This window comes from Coregonus lavaretus, assembly GCF_964263955.1.
Source record: "Coregonus lavaretus genome assembly, chromosome: 10".
Taxonomy (NCBI): domain Eukaryota; kingdom Metazoa; phylum Chordata; class Actinopteri; order Salmoniformes; family Salmonidae; genus Coregonus; species Coregonus lavaretus.
This window is the reverse complement of record NC_139997.1, coordinates 30,203,673-30,220,221: the sequence shown is the minus strand read 5'-3', so window position 1 is coordinate 30,220,221 and position 16,549 is coordinate 30,203,673. Positions and strand designations below refer to the sequence as shown.

Genomic DNA, 16,549 nt, shown 5'->3' with positions numbered 1-16,549 from the left:
GTGATGTGTGAGTCCAGTAGATCAGACGATCATGGATAAGAGCAGGCACGTACTGCAGCCCAGCTGGACACTGAGGTGGAGATGGCTCTGTGCGTAACGCCTACTCTATATCCGCGTCCATCGCCCATACTACCGGCGCCACAATGCAGGAGGCCTGGAGTATGGGGGTGTTGTCTCTGGGCCTCTCCTCTGTGTCATACAGCCGTGACAATGCATCTGCCTTCACGTTCTTAGTACCCGGGATGTATGACAGTGTAAAATCAAACCGGGTGAAGAAGAGGGCCCATCTGGCCTGGCGAGGATTCAGCCTCCTCACTGGCCGGATGTACTCCAGGTTACGGTGGTCCGTCCAGACGAGGAAAGGGTGTTTCGCCCCTTTGAGCCAATGCCTCCACATGGTCAGGGCTCGGACAACAGCCAACAGCTCCCGATCACCAACGTCGTAGTTCTGCTCCGCCGGGCTGAGCTTCTTAGAGAAGAAGGCACGGGGCGGAGCTTGGGTGGCTTGCCCGAGTGTTGAGATAGGAAAGCGCCTATCCCTACCTCAGATGCATCCACCTCCACTACGAACGGTAGTGATGGATCGGGGTGGGCCAGTACCGGGGCTGAGGTGAACAGACCCCTCAGGTTACTGAAGGCCCAATCAGCCTCAGCAGACCAGCGGAGCTGGGACGGCCCACCCTTCAACAGAGATGTAATGGGAGCTGCAACCTTGCCAAAGTCCCGGATAAACCTCCTATAGTAGTTGGCAAAGCCAAGAAAGCACTGCACCTCCTTAACCGTGGTGGTAGTCGGCCAATTACGCACAGCTGAAATGCGATCTCCCTCCATCTCCACACCTGAGGTGGTAATGCGGTATCCGAGGAAGGAGACGGACTGCTGGAAAAAAACATACACTTCTCTGCCTTGGCATAAAGGTCATTTTCCAACAGTCGGTCCAGCACTTTGCGAACCAGGGACACATGCTCGGCGCACGTGGCAGAATACACTAGAATGTAATCTATGTAGACCACTACACCGCGACCAAGCATGTCCCGAAACACCTTGTTCACAAAGGACTGGAAATGGATGGAGCATTCATCAAACCATAGGGCATCACCAGGTATTCATAATGCCCCGTGGTTGTGCTGAATGCTGTCTTCCACTCATCCCCCTCTCGGACACGCACCATGTTGTACGCACTCCTGAGATCTAATTTGGTGAAGAAGTGCACCCCATGCATTGACTCGATCACTGAAGGAATGAGCGGGAGAGGATAACTAAATCTTATCGTCTCCTTGTTCAGTGGTCGATAATCAATGCAAGGGCGCAGACCGGCGTCTTTCTTCTTCACAAAAAAAGAAACTAGAGGAGGCGGGTGAAGTGGAGGGACGTATATACCCCTGGCGCAGGGACTCGGTGACGTATGTTTCCATAGCCTCTGTTTCAGCCTGTGACAGGGGATACACATGACTCCTGGGAGGCACAGCGTCGACCCGGAGGTTTATCGTGCAATCCCCCGCCCGATAAGGTGGTAACTTGGTCGCCTGCGTTTTAGAAAACGCATGCGCCAAATCGAGGTATTCGGGGGGAATGCTCACGGTAGAGGTACTGTCTAGGCTTTCCACCGTGGTTGCACCAACGGAAACACCTAGACACCTTCCCTGACACTCTCTCGACCACCCTGTGAGAACCCTCTGCGGCCATGAGAAGGTGGGGTTGTGGAGTGCTAACCAAGGGACACCTAATACCACAGGGAAAGCAGGAGACTCAATAATAAAAAAAAGTGACTTGCTCGCAATGAGTCTCGTGGGTAATCATGGTGACTGGTGCTGTAACTTCCTTAACAAACCCGGACCCTAATGGTCGACTATCAAGTGCTCTGATGGGGAGTGGAATGGATAGGGGAACCAATGAAATGCCTAGACTGTGTGAGAATGCCCTGTCCATAAAGTTCCCAGCTGCGCCTGAATCGACTAGCGCCTTACACTGGGGAACTACCATGTGATCAGGAAAGTAGATGGGTAGGGTACAGTGCGCAGCAGAGGGCTCTGAACGAGTGTGGGTGTTCGATACCTGGGGTGATGCGAGAGTGCCCTGCCTGCCGCCTCTAGACCCAAAAGAACGCTGACGACAACGTGCGGTGTAATGTACCTTCGTGCCACCAGAGTGCCACTGGCGCTGTCGTCCTCCGCTCTCTCGGAATACGGTTCCACCCAGCTCCATCAGCTTGGGATCCGAGTCGGCCGGGGTGGGAACGGGCAGACCCCCTCCAGGACGTCCTCTGGCTGCCAGCAGGTTGTCCAAACGGATGGCCATGTCCACCAGTTGCGTGAAGGACAACATGGTGTCCCGGCAGTCTAGCTCCCTTCGGACGTCCTCCCGCAGATGGCACCGGAAGTGGTCGATAAGGGCCCGCTATAAAGTCAATCTGATTAACTATTAAGGTGTCCTTTCACACGACACATTTGTGAGAGTAAGATTTCTGAACAGGTCTCGAATCCGTGTCTGGACCAACATAAGCAACATTTCCTACAGTAGGTCCACTTATTCCAGGAGTAACCCTATTATCTCCATCATTCTGCTTAATAGTTCCACCAAACTGCCTTGCAGCCTCTGCATAAGAGACATTATGAGTGATTTTATATCTTTGGGCCTCTCTAGCCTCTTTCTGCACCTGGCATCCACCAAATGCTGCACTGTGTCCCCCCCACAATTACATGAGTTAACCTTGACATTGTTCCCACATTCACCTTAATCATGTTCAACTCCACACTTGGCACATATTTTCTTTCCTTTGCACAGAGCCGCTACATGTCCCATTCTTTGGCATTTAAAACACCTTAATGGAGTTGGGACAAACTCTCTAACAGTGAAAGCCAGGAAGTGCATCTGTACATTCGTAGGTAAAACCTTCTCAAACATTAATAGTAATGACAGGCTTTCACTTCTCTGCCCCTCTTTCTTACTGAACAGCCTTTTGGCTTCAACCACTATGCCCCCCTCTACATTTTATTTTATATAATCTATGGACATAGATAGTGGAACCCCAGAAATGACCCCCCTCAGCTTAGTCGAAGCTCCAGGGACATGACTTTGAGAGTTTTCATTTTCAGAATCTTCCCTTGCTGAACATGGTCAGCACAGAATATTAACAGTATACCATTACCAATGAACTGGGCTAATGTGACTTCACCTATCTCTTTCTTAACGGCATTAGTTAATCGAATAGGGTGTAGATGAGACCCCGTGGTCGCATCAAACACGATTACAACTTTTCACTCCGACACTTCATTACTTTTCTTTTTCACTACCTTCACTCTCTTCACGTTCTCAACACTATAAGTGCCACTGTTGTGAGCAGCACTTATAGCAGGGCCATTATTTTTAATTTTTATTTTTTTTAGTCATTTTAGCTGACGCTCTTATCCAGAGCGACTTACATGAGCAATTAGGGTTAAGTGCCTTGCTCAAGGGCACATCGACAGATTTTTCACCTAGTCGGCTCGGGGATTAGAACCAGCGACCTTTCGGTTACTGGCACAACGCTCTTAACCACTAAGCTACCTGCCGCCCTATTTCCTTTTGCTTTTCACCACAGACCATCCAGGTCCATGACTTTCATCATCCCCACCCATACCATCAGAACTATTCATTTCATTTCATTTACGTCATTTAGCAGACGCTCTTATCCAGAGCGACTTACAGGAGCAAGTAGGGTTAAGTGCCTTGCTCAAGGGCACATTGACAGATGTTTCACCTAGTTGGCTCGGGGATTAGAACCAGCGACCTTTCAGTTACTGGCACAACGCTCTTACCACTAAGCTACCTGCCTCCCACTATCATCCATGTCGACCACAATCCAGCACAGCTGTTGCTAAAACCGTCTACCACAATATAGAACGATGGATTCTATTTCGCTTCCTAGTTTGAAGTCGAACCCTTGAATCAGTTCACAGGGTCTGCACAAAAACAACAGGTGCCTTACAACTGAAATAGGTTGTGATGGGACGATTGATACCGGAGCTCCGATGCAGTTTTCAAAGCGCTACTGTACAGATATAACCTCCTCTCTGCCCTTACTTACAAGCCCTTAACCAACAATGCAGTTTAAAGAAAAATAGATAAGTAAAAAAATAATAAAAAATAAAATAAAATAATTGAAGAGCAGCAGTAAAATAACAGTAGCGAGGCTATATACAGGGGGTACCGGTACAGAGTCAATGTGCGGGGGCACAGGTTAGTCGAGGTAATTGAGGTAATATGTACATGTGGGTAGAGGTAAAGTTGTTGTTGCTAGTCAACTTTCAGTGGACACCCCCGTGAGTGTCTTTCAGAAGCCCTCCTAAAACCCCACCTGTTTTGTTTTGGTTGTTATCAGTGACTCTTTGTTAGTTCCCCCTTCTGTTTGGGTGACAATTTTTGGTTTTCTTGCTCGGGAACGTAACAAAATTGGGGCACGTCCGGGATGTTGTTTCCCATGAGTATGGCAACCGCCTACTCTGAATCTCTGCTGTGCCCAGATATTTGAGTGTTTTGTGGTAGCGTTTCTGTCACTGACATCCACACTGAGGGGTTATAAGATTGGTGGAATCATTTTGAAAGTTGCATAAACACGGAGGCTTATAAAATATAAAAGAAAGCCATGGACTTTAAGTTGGAAGCATTTGTGGAAAACCCTACATGGGAGGTGCTACATAAATGTATGAAGGTGAATCTGCTAGTCATTGCAAAGGATTATTACATCAAAAGTTGCACATGCCGATTCAAAAGCAGTAGTCAAAGAGTTAGTCTATACTGCTTTGGTGGTGGAGGATATCCTTCTGGAGAGGGAGGATGATGAAAAGGGTCCTACAGGTGGTAGAGTACAGCCCGTAGACGTGTAACTGAAGGAGTTAGAACTCAAGGCAAAGTTAGTACAGCCTGTAGACGTGTAACTGAAGGAGTTAGAACTCAAGGCAAAGTTGGAGCAACAGAAATTAGAGAGAGCACAGGGAAAGACATGAGGAGCTTGCAGTCAAACATCAAGAACGAGAGCATGCCAGTCGATTAAGAGAGATAGATCTGGAAGCACTCCGAATCCAGTCAGGCCATCCTGCACCCTCAACAGAGTTTGATCTTGGTAGGAACAGCCAACTTGTACTGCCTTTCAACGAAAATGAGATGGACATAAGGTACCAGTCAAAAGTTTGGACACACCTACTCATTCAAGGGTTTTTCTTTATTTGTACTATTTTCTACATTGTAGAATAATAGTGAAGACATCAAAATGATGAAATAACACATGGAATCATGTAGTAACCAAAAAAGTGTTAAACAAATCAAAATATATTTTATATTTGAGATTCTTCAAATAGCCACCATTTGCCTTGATGACAGCTTTGCACACTCTTGGCATTCTCTCAATCAGCTTCACATGGAATGCTTTTCCAACAGTCTTGAAGGAGTTCCCACATAAGCTGAGCACTTGTTGGCTACTTTTCCTTCACTCTGCCATCTGACTCATCCCAAACCATCTCAATTGGGTTGAGGTCGGGGGATTGTGGAGACTAGGTCATCTGATGCAGCACTCCATCACTCTCCTTCTTGGTAAAATAGCCCTTACACAGTCTGGAGGTGTGTTGGGTCATTGTCCTGTTGAAAAACAAAGGACAGTCCCTCTAAGCCCAAACCAGATGGGATGGCGTATCGCTGCAGAATGCTGTGGTAGCCATGCTGGCTAAGTGTGCCTTCTAAATTCTAAATAAATCACAGACAGTGTCACCAGCAAAGCACCACCACACCATAACACCTCCTCCTCCTCCATGCTTTACGGTGGGAACTACACATGCGGAGATCATCCGTTCACCCACACCACGTCTCACAAAGACACGGCGGTAGGAACCAAAAATCTCACATTTGGACTCCAGAGCAAAGGACACATTTCCACCGGTCTAATGTCCATTGCTTGTGTTTCTTGGCCCAAGCAGGTCTCTTCTTCTTATTGGTGTCCTTTAGTAGTGGTTTCTTTGCAGCAATTCGACCATGAAGGCCTGATTCACCCAGTCCCCTCTGAACAGTTGATGTTGAGATGTGTCTGTGACTTGATTTGGGCTGCAATTTCTGAGGCTGGTAACTCTAATGAACTTATCCTCTGCAGCAGGGGTAACTCTGGGTCTTCCATTCCTGTGGCGGTCCTCATGAGAGCCAGTTTCATCATAGCGCTTGATGGTTTTTGCGACTGTACTTGAAGAAACTTTCAAAGTTCTTGAAATTTTCCGAATTAACTGACCTTCATGTCTTAAAGTAATGATGGACTGTCGTTTCTCTTTGCTTATTTGAGCTGTTCTTGACATAATATGGACTTGGTCTTTTACCAAATAGGGCTATCTTCTGTATACCCCCCCTACTTTGTCACAACACAACTGATTGGCTGAAACTCATTAAGAAGGAAAGAAATTCCACAAGTTAACTTTTAAGAAAGCACACCTGTTAATTGAAATGCATTCCAGGTGACTACCTCATGAAGCTGGTTGAGAGAATGCCAAGAGTGTGCAAAGCTGTCATCAAGGCAAAGGGTGGCTATTTGAAGAATCTCAAATATGAAATATATTTTGATTTGTTTCACTTTTTTGGTTACTACATGATTCCATATGTGTTATTTCATAGTTTTGATGTCTTCACTATTATTCTACAATGTAAAAAATAGTAAAAATAAAGAAAAACCCTTGAATGAGTAGGTGTGTCCAAACTTTTGACTGGTAGTGTATATTTTACTCTGTTGGAGTGGATTGCCAAATCCCTAAAATGGTCGCGCTAAATCTGCTCACTGCTCCTACTGTCACGACTTCCGCCGAGGCTGCCTCCCCTCCTTGTTCGGGAAGGTTTTGGCGTTCGTCGTCACCGGCTTACTAGCTGCTGCCGATCCATTTACCATCACTCCACTAGTCTTGTCTAATTAATCACACACACCTGGTCCTTATCCCCAACTAGTCATTGTATAAGTGTTCCCTCTGCTTCCTTGTCTGTGTGGGTGATTGTTTGTAGTGAGCTGTGTGTAGCTCGGTTGAGCTACCCTTACCTTGTTGTTGCCAGGGTAGATATTTCCCCTGTGCCTGAGTTTTGTTGTCGCATGCTTGCGCAACTGTTTATCGACGGAATAAACTTTTTGGATGCATATTACTTTCCTGCGCCTGACTCCTTCTACGAAAGACAGAATCACAAAGCCATGTTGAATTCGCAAGGGAACAAGCATGTCTTTTTGATCGGTGGTTTGGTTGTCAAGAGGTTGTTGTGTCGAGAAAACGTTGCTAATTATGCTGTGAGACCAAGGAGAACCGCTGATGCTGTATTTTCATCATAAAGGTTTATTCATAACAAAGGGTTACATCGTCGATTTACAGATACCTGCAGATATCTGGAGAATAATCGCCCCATCTCAAATATGATTATTCTGTCTTCCTTTGTCTTAACTGTGGTATATATCCTATGTAATCTGATATGGGTGGTTCTTCCTACCAACCAATCCCCTGTCTCCACACAACAGACTTCCTCTGTTCTATGGGGTGTCCCCCTAAAACTACTCCCCAGATGCTCCCTCTAAGCTGAATAAACCTCCTCTCAGGTTCCATTTGAAAATGTTAGCAAAGTCATAATTCCTCAGATACTACAAGGTCAAGGACCATTAGGAGTTAAAGACACATACTTCTTGAGCAGTTCAAGAATTGCCTTCACGAAAGGGTTGCTACCTACATTTAAGGATCTCACTCTTGAGAAAGCTGCAGTTCTTGCAGATGAGTTTGTGTTGACACATAAAACTACCTTCACAAAAAAGCACCCAGTAGTTATCCCTATGCAAAAAGGAGGTTTCAGTCTTTTTCTACAGTGCCCAAAGATAAGGATTGGCAGAAAACAGTTTTTTTGTATACGCCAGTTTGTCATCACTGCCGTGAGAAAGGACACATTGTCTCTCAGTGTCCTAAGTTGAAAAACAAAAATGAGAGAGAGAAAAAGCAGTTTCTTCTTGTGGGAGCATTCCAGCCAATTAAGTCCCTGGTTGGGACTGGTGTATCTCCTAAACAAGATTTTGGATCAGATGTGTATGAACCCTTTGTTTCAGACGGGTTCGTGTCTCTGCAGAGTGGCGATGCTGTTAAGCAGCCAGTGAAGATACTGCCAGACACTGGAGCCCAGTCCTTCATTTTGGAGGGTGTTTTGCCTTTGTCTGACACTTCAGCAACTGATTATGGTGTGTTAGTACAATGCGTGGAGATGGGCTGCATGGAAGTTCCTTTGTATAATGTGGAACTCGAGTCTGATCTTATTTCTGGTTCTGTTGTCGTTGGAATGAGGCCTAGTGAAGGGGGTCTCAATCATTTTGGGAAACGATTTGGCTGGAGGGAAGGTCGTGACAAATCCTGTCGTTTGTAAGGAACCCAGAATAGAGAAACCTGATCGGTTATCAGAAAAGTACCCTAAAGTGTTCCCAGCGTGTGCCATTATATATGCTATGTCTAAGAAAGTCACCGGGAGCAAGTCTAGTGTTGAGGAGGATGTCAGCGATCCCACCATGGTTGATCTGTCTGAGATGTTTATTGGTGACCCTGATTTTGGTAAACCTGAGTTGACCTCTCCTTTGAAAACCCCAAAGGTGAGCGAATTTGTAGGTCCGCTGAAGAGATGCAAGGTGATTGCTGTACAGAGTAAAGATGCCCAAAACAAAGAGTGGTAGCCAGTTTCTCTTGACCATCATGTGTGCTGCCACTCATTTCCCTGAGGACATTCCACTGAGGGAAATCACTGCTCCCAGTATTGTTAAGGCCCTGGTAAAAAAAAAATCAACATTTGGACTTCCGCAGGACCAAAGTTTGAATTTCATGTCAAAGGTCTTCCAGCAAATGCTACAGCAGTTGGGTGTTACCCATTGCCCCTCTAGTGCATACCACCCAGAGTTTCAAGGTGCTCTTGAGAGATTTCATCAGACTTTGAAGTCTATGTTGAGATCTTACTGCTTTAGTTTGGGAAAAACTGGAATGAAGAGGTCCCTTTTGTGCTGTTTGCAGCGTGGGAGGTTGTTCAGGAATCTCTTGGTTTTAGTCCGAATGAGCTCGTGTTTGGACATCATGTCAGAGGTCCTTTGAGCTTGCTGAGAGAGAGGTTGTTGCAGGAAGACACCTTAAACACAAAAACAAATCTGTTGGAACAGATACAGTTTACCAGTGAGAATCTGGAGAAGGCACAAACGAAAATGAAAGTTTGGTAGGATTGAAAGGCCTTTTTGTTGGTGACCAAGTCCTGGTTTTGTTGCCCGTTCTGGTGTCACCGTTGCAAGCTCGTTTCTTTCAGGCCCTTACTCCATAGTGAAAAAAATTTGTAATCTGGATTACATCATCATTTTCCACTACAAGACCACGGTGCTTACCAGCAAGAGGATTTGCCCCTCCCTACCTCCAGGCTATGCTCAAACCCTACACCCCAACCCGAGCACTCCGTCATGCCACCTCAGGTCTCTTGGCCCTCCCACCCCTACGGGAGGGCAGCTCCCTCTCAGCCCAGTCCAAGCTCCTCTCTGTCCTGGCACCCCAATGGTGGAAGCAGCTTCCCCCTGAAGCTAGGACAGCAGAGTCCCTTCCCATCTTCCGAAAACATCTGAAACCCTACCTCTTCAAACACTTGCACTTGCACTTGACCCCCCCTTCTAGCTCGGACTCTACTGATAGCTACATTATTATTCTATGCCTGTGATATGTGGTTGTCCCACGTAGCTATCTTAAGATGAATGCACTAACTGTAAGTCGCTCTGGATAAGAGTGTCTGCTAACTGACAAAAATGCAGTGGTGGAAAAAGTACCCAATTGTTGTACTTGAGTAAAAGTAAAGATACCTTAATAGAAAATGACTCAAGTAAAAGTGAAAGTCACCCAGTAAAATCCTACTTGAGTAAAAGTCTAAAAGTATTTGGTTTTAAATATACTTAAGTATCAAAAGTAAACGTAAAAGTATAAATTATATTAAGCAAACCAGACATCACCATTTTCTTGTTTTTTATTTATTTCAAGGGTGGACAGTCAATACGTTTTGTGTTTTGTGTTTAGCCAGTGTGTATCCCTGCCTCACAATTTATTTTGACTGCACGTTTTTACGTTTTGGAAATTTGTTTTGTTTTGGTTGCGCTCGTTCCAAGGGGATGAGAGTTATAGAAACCTACGTGATTTTACCTCTGTTTCTCAAAAACGTCAGAGTTTTAGGCAGAGAATAAAAAGAGAAAAAAGGTGACTTTGTCTTGTATTTAATTGTTGACAGCCAGTAGACACAATGTTTATATTGGAAAAGGTGATGCATTTAAGTAGCGATGCATTTAAGTGTATCATATTGTGAGATGGAAGTTATTTTCTGTTGGTTGTGAGCAAACGTGTCCAACAAAAGTATTGTATATATTTGTTGCCTTAAAGGGGAAGGTGTTACAGGCTTTGGTTTTTCCATTTATATTATAAGATTGGATGTCACCACGTTAGTCAGTAGGTGTTACACCTGTACTGGTTTGTCCATCTCGTTAGTTGGAAGGTTTTTCACCTGTTCTGGCCCAGGTGATATTTAATTTCTAGGATCTTTCCTGGTTTTGTTTTGCGCCACCTTTTGGTTTGCTTCCTGCCTTTAAGATTGGTATGTTTGCCTCTTCCTGGGCAAATTTAGTGGGTGCTCATGGTGGGTGTCTTTTAGGTCCCAGTTGATGTTGCTAGTCAACTTTTAGTGGACACCCCCATGAGTGTCTTTCAGAACCCCTCCTAAAACCCCACCTGTTAGATCTTTGTTGTTGTCAGTGACTCTTTGTTAGTTCCCCCTTCTGTTTGAGCGGCAAGTTTTGGTTTTCTTGCTGATGAAACCTGAATCGCCGGCCAATAATACAGCACATCCAATAAACAGCTCAGCTGAAAAAGGTCTTACCTTTTTCCCTCCCATTGAGGAGGATTCGTTTAGGAAACCCACCTTCAAGAACATCTCTCACAACACCATGGAGCTGTTCAAGTTCACCATTGGCATGGGAGACCGCTGGAGTTCACAGAGGGGTTATAATTTATTTTATTTTCCAGATGGCTCTTTAGATAGAAAGGAGGGGCACTCTCCTTGACCTCATCCACTAATGTCTAGCACCCACCTAGGTGACGCCAAAGCAGCCATTTATTTTAGCCAGAAAGCTCACCACACATCCGCAAAAAAATGGCATATTCTAGCTATCACGGTGGAGAAGTGGTGAGTTATTTATGGCAATAAGGAATGTGTTTTTCTAGATACCATTACAAGGAGGTGTTCTGATGCTAATCTCCTACATCGTGCTCACCTACATCGTGCTGTTCAACATGCTGATCGCCGTCATGAGCCGCACTGTGGAGAAGATGTCCCTGGAGAGCACCAGCATCTGGAAACTACAGGTGATCCACCACGGACTGACGGAGAGACGGCCGGACTGACTGACGCAAGGAAACAGCACTGTGTTGCTTGTTTTGGTGGATAGTTTGATCATAGCTCATTCATCGTTATAAACGTGTGTGCCTACATTGGTCAGTCACCATCCTGGACCTGGAGAGGTGCATGAGGAGGCAGCTTCGTTCTGGGGTGGACAAGAACCTGAGAACCAGGGCTGGAGATGAGGACTGCCGATGGTGTTTCAGGTGGCCATTCGGAAAGTATTCAGACCCCTTCCCTTTTCCCACATTTTGTTATGTTACAGCCTTATTCTAAAATTGATTAAATACATTTTCCTTATCAATCTACACACAATACCCCATAATGACGAAGCAAAAACAGGTTTTTTGACATTTCTGCACATTATTTAAAAAATATCTCAAGGATCCTTGATGAAAACCTGCTCCAGAGCGCTCAGGACCTCAGGCTAGGGCGAAAGTTCACCTTCCAACAGGACAACGACACTAAGCACACAGCCAAGACAACGCAGGAGTGGCTTCGGGACAAGTCTCTGAATGTCCTTGAGTGGCCCAGCCAGAGCCCGGATTTGAACCCGATCTAACATCTCTGGAGAGATCTGAAAATAGCTGTGCAGCGACGCTCCCCATTCAACCTGACAGAGCTTGAGAGGATCTGCATAGAAGAATGGGAGAAACTCCCCAAATACAGGTGTGCCAAGCTTGTAGCGTCACACCCAAGACTCGAGGCTGTAATCACTGCCAAAGGTGCTTCAACAAAGTACTGAGTAAAGGGTCTGAATACTTATGTAAATGTTATATTTCCGTTTTTTAAATTTTTAATACATTTCCAAAAATTTGCAAAAACGGTTTTTGCTTTGTCATTATGGGCTATTGTGTGTAGATTGATGAGGATAAAAAAAATATCCATTGTAGAATAAGGCTGTAACGTAACAAAAGGGGTCTCAATACTTTCTGAATGCACCGTATTGACATATTTTTCTATAGAAGTTGAATCAATGATGAGAGAATATTCATTATCTCAGACATCACAACCTTGTTTTACCAGACAAACATACATGTGAACATACCTGTACACTCCTATTGGATAACATACAAAATAAATAATGAACTCTATAGATTTCATTGCATCCAATATCAATAAAAGGACAATCATTCCCAACACAAACCCATTTCAACAAGAACCCATCATATCTGGGAAATATAATATAAAGCCCCTCATACAACCACAGCTGTGTGAGTGTGTCTAGAATTGAATGACTGACTGCACTGCTGTCGTGCACAGCAGCAGCTGGTACACGGTGTGCTGCATCATTGATCTGCTTTCTGTGACAGCTGATGGATGTCATACACTCAGGGACAGTAATTGGAGCATGTGTCCTCTGTCTATCTGTCGTCTCAGAGTGGAGGAAGTCAACTGGAACAAATGGAACACCAACCTGGGCATAATCAATGTGGATCCAGGGAGCGGAGATACGTCCAGGCGGTCCCACACACACCACAGCAGAGGTAGGCCTAGTAGTGCAGGGGGGCTGGAGAGAAACAATTTGAGATCATTGTTTGGAGGCATTTCTACCCCTATTGGATCACATTCTAATATTCTTCTGTCCAAATTAGTACTATTCAAATGCTATGAGCAGTATCTATCGACATTAATATACTGTATCAGTAATCTTGGAGTGCATTCAGCTGAAACTTTGAATCTCCTTTTTCTCTACAGAGAGGAGCTGGAGGGGGTTCCTGGGGACTGTCAGTCGTAAACAACGTACACAGCCTTGGCATCGCCAACAAGCACAAGTAGAGAGCACACAGATGTCCACTGTCCCCTCTCAGCCATGTCTGAAGATAGTCTGCTGCTTACTCGTCCTTCTGACCTAGATGGTTCTGTCTTCCTTGCAATGATTGTGCTATATAGTTGTTTTACCCACCTTATGCATTGATTGCATCTGTTAAATGACTAAAATGTACTCTGGTTTAGGCCTATCATTGGGCTTAGAGGGCAGGTTTAAACTCCCAAAGAAACACATTCACTCCACTGTTATTGTGATTGACGATATTTATTTTTTTTATACTTCAAGCTGATTGTTATACTGTATCTACAGTGGGGAAAAAATGTATTTAGTCAGCCACCAATTGTGCCACCCACTTAAAAAGATGAGAGAGGCCTGTAATTTTCATCATAGGTACACGTCAACTATGACAGACAAATTGAGAAAAAAAAATCCAGAAAATCACATTGTAGGATTTTTAATGAATTTATTTGCAAATTATGGTGGAAAATAAGTATTTGGTCAATAACAAAAGTTTCTCAATACTTTGTTATATACCCTTTGTTGGCAATGATACAGGTCAAACGTTTTCTGTAAGTCTTCACAAGGTTTTCACACACTGTTGCTGGTATTTTGGCCCATTCCTCCATGCAGATCTCCTCTAGAGCAGTGATGTTTTGGGGCTGTCGCTGGGCAACACGGACTTTCAACTCCCTCCAAAGATTTTCTATGGGGTTGAGATCTGGAGACTGGCTAGGCCACTCCAGGACCTTGAAATGCTGACTAAATACTTTTTTTCCCCACTGTATGTGCACTAAGATGAATGCAAAATATCTTAACCATACCAACCAGAGCATAAGCAACATAAGCAGTCGCTTAGACCCAAATTATTTTTTATTAAAAAAAAATTACTATTGGGAGTAAGAATAGTAGAATACACCAGGTGCCATTTAGAAATGTGGTTGTGCATCAGCAGTTTTTATCTTGTTATGTCAGTCACTCAATTAGCTGACAATTAGCCATGTCAATTTTTTGATTGGTAGTTAGTCTAGCCAGCTATCTAAACCTTTTGTAATCATGGCAGAATAGCGACCGGGCAGGCAGGGCAAATCAAATCAAATCAAATGTTATTTGCCACATGCGCCGAATACAACAGGTGTAGACATTACAGTGAAATGCTTACTTACAAGCCCTTAACCAACAATGCAGTTTTTAAGAAAAGAAAAAAAGTGTTAAGTAAAAAATAGATAATTAAAAAATAGCAAATAATTAAAGAGCAGCAGTAAAATAAAATAACAGTAGGGAGGCTATATACAGGGGGTACCGGTACAGAGTCAATGTGTGGGGGCACCGGTTAGTCGAGGTAATTGAGGTAATATGTACATATGGGTAGAGTTAAAGTGACTATGCAGAAATAATAAACAGAGTAGCAGCAGCGTAAAAGAGGGGGGTGGGGTGGGGTGGGGGGGCAATGCAAATAGTCTGGGTAGCCATGATTAGCTGTTCAGGAGTCTTATGGCTTGGGGGAAGAAGCTGATAAGAAGCCTTTTGAACCTAGACTTGGCGCTCCGGTACCGCTTGCCGTGCGGTAGCAGAGAGAACAGTTTATGACTAGGGTGGCTGGAGTCTTTGATAATTTTTAAGGCCTTCCTCTGACACAGCCTGGTATAGAGGTCCTGGATGGCAGGAAGCTTGGCCCCAGTGATGTACTGGGCCGTACGCACTACCCTCTGTAGTGCCTTGCGGTCGGAGGCCGAGCAGTTGCCATACCAGGCGGTGATGCAACCAGTCAGGATGCTCTCGATGGTGCAGCTGTATAACTTTTTGAGGATCTGAGGACCCATGCCAAATCTTTTCAGTCTCCTGAGGGGGAATAGGCTTTGTTGTGCCCTCTTCACGACTGTCTTGGTGTGTTTGGACCAGTGCCCAGGGGCCCTGACCTCCAGGGCACCCCCATAGATTTTTTAAATTCTCACTCAGATATCATATTAACATGGCATAAGTCATGGCAAAATGGGTAGAATTTTAGGAAATTAGCTGTAAAACTGCCTACATTTCTCTCCAACATAAGGCAAAATGGGTAGATTTGCAGGACACCAGCTCCTGGTTCATCCTCTCCACCTGCCCGTTGAACTGAGGCCGGTACCCGGAAGTGAGGCTGACTGTGACCCCCAGCTTCTCCGTGAAGGCTTTCCATACCCATGACGTGAATTGGGGGCCATGGTCGGAGACGATGTCCTCCGGAAGGCCATAGTGCCGGAAGAGAGTGGTAGGGAGACTAGAAAGAGGGATAAATCGGCAGGATTTAGAGAATCTGTCCACAACAACCATAATAGTAGTGAAACCCTCAGAAGAGGGGAGATCAGTGACAAAATCAATGGACAGATGAGACCAAGGCCGCTGAGGCATGGGAAGGGGAAGGAGTTTCCTTGCTGGAGCGTGCTGGGGAGATTTAGTTTGGTCACAAACGGAGCAAGAGTTGACATAGCGAGCGACGTCCTGCGCCAAGGTGGGCCACCAGTACTTTCCGGAGATTGAATATTGCGGGTGATCCCTGGGTGTACAGCCGATCACCGTGGGAACGTAGGTGCGCTCTGGAGGACAGGTAGCAGGCGCGGGTTCCCTCTCCAGAGCCTGGTGAATGTCCACATCTACGTCCCAAAGCACGGGGGCAACGACTCGGGAGGGCGGAATGATGGGTGCACTCAAGACAGGAACCTCTCCCGAATCGTAGAGACGGGACAGGGCATCGGCTTTGATGTTCTTTGAACCTGGGCGATATGATAAGGTGAAGTCGAATCTAGTGAAGAAAAGGGCCCACCTTGCTTGGCGCGGGTTCAGCCGCCTCACTGTCCGTATGAACACCAGGTTCTGATGGTCGGTGAGGATGAGAAATGGGTCCTTGACGCCCTCCAGCCAGTGTCTCCACTCCTCTAATGCCAACTTCATAAGGCATCACCAAGTACTTGTAGTGGCCAGACATCGTGCTGAATGCCATTTTCCATTCATCCTCCTCCCGGATGCAGATCAGATTGTAGGCACTCCGCAGGTCCAATTTGGTTAAAAAAACGGGCCGGCACCAACGGGAGAGGGTAGCGGTACTTTTTGGTGATGGAATTGAGGCCTCTGTAATCGATGCATGGGCGTAGACCTCCGTCCTTCTTGGCCACGAAGAAGAAGCCTGCCGACACAAGAGAGGTACTCCCCCATAGCCTTGGTTTCAGCTACCGACAGAGGGTAGATGCAGCTGCGAGGAGGCGCAGAGCCTGCAAGCAGGTCGATGGCACAGTCCCAGGGGCGATGAGGAGGGAGACAGGTGGTGCGGGTCTTGGAGAAAACATCCTGGAGATCCTGGTATACCTCCAGGTTTTTGTGCTGGAG

The 16,549-nt window shown here is 45.5% G+C and overlaps 1 pseudogene across 1 annotated transcript in view; it reads left to right on the top strand.

Annotated features, from left to right (window-relative positions):
* The window catches only part of LOC311136289 (transient receptor potential cation channel subfamily V member 1-like), a 43,106-nt pseudogene extending 29,829 nt beyond the window's left edge, over positions 1 to 13,277 (top strand). The window contains exons 9-13 of the transcript in view: positions 10,818 to 11,024; positions 11,247 to 11,387; positions 11,482 to 11,627; positions 12,802 to 12,908; positions 13,120 to 13,277. The product of the transcript in view is annotated as a transient receptor potential cation channel subfamily V member 1-like (transcript). The remainder of the gene's footprint in view (positions 1 to 10,817; positions 11,025 to 11,246; positions 11,388 to 11,481; positions 11,628 to 12,801; positions 12,909 to 13,119) is intronic.
* Positions 13,278 to 16,549: the final 3,272 nt, after the last annotated feature.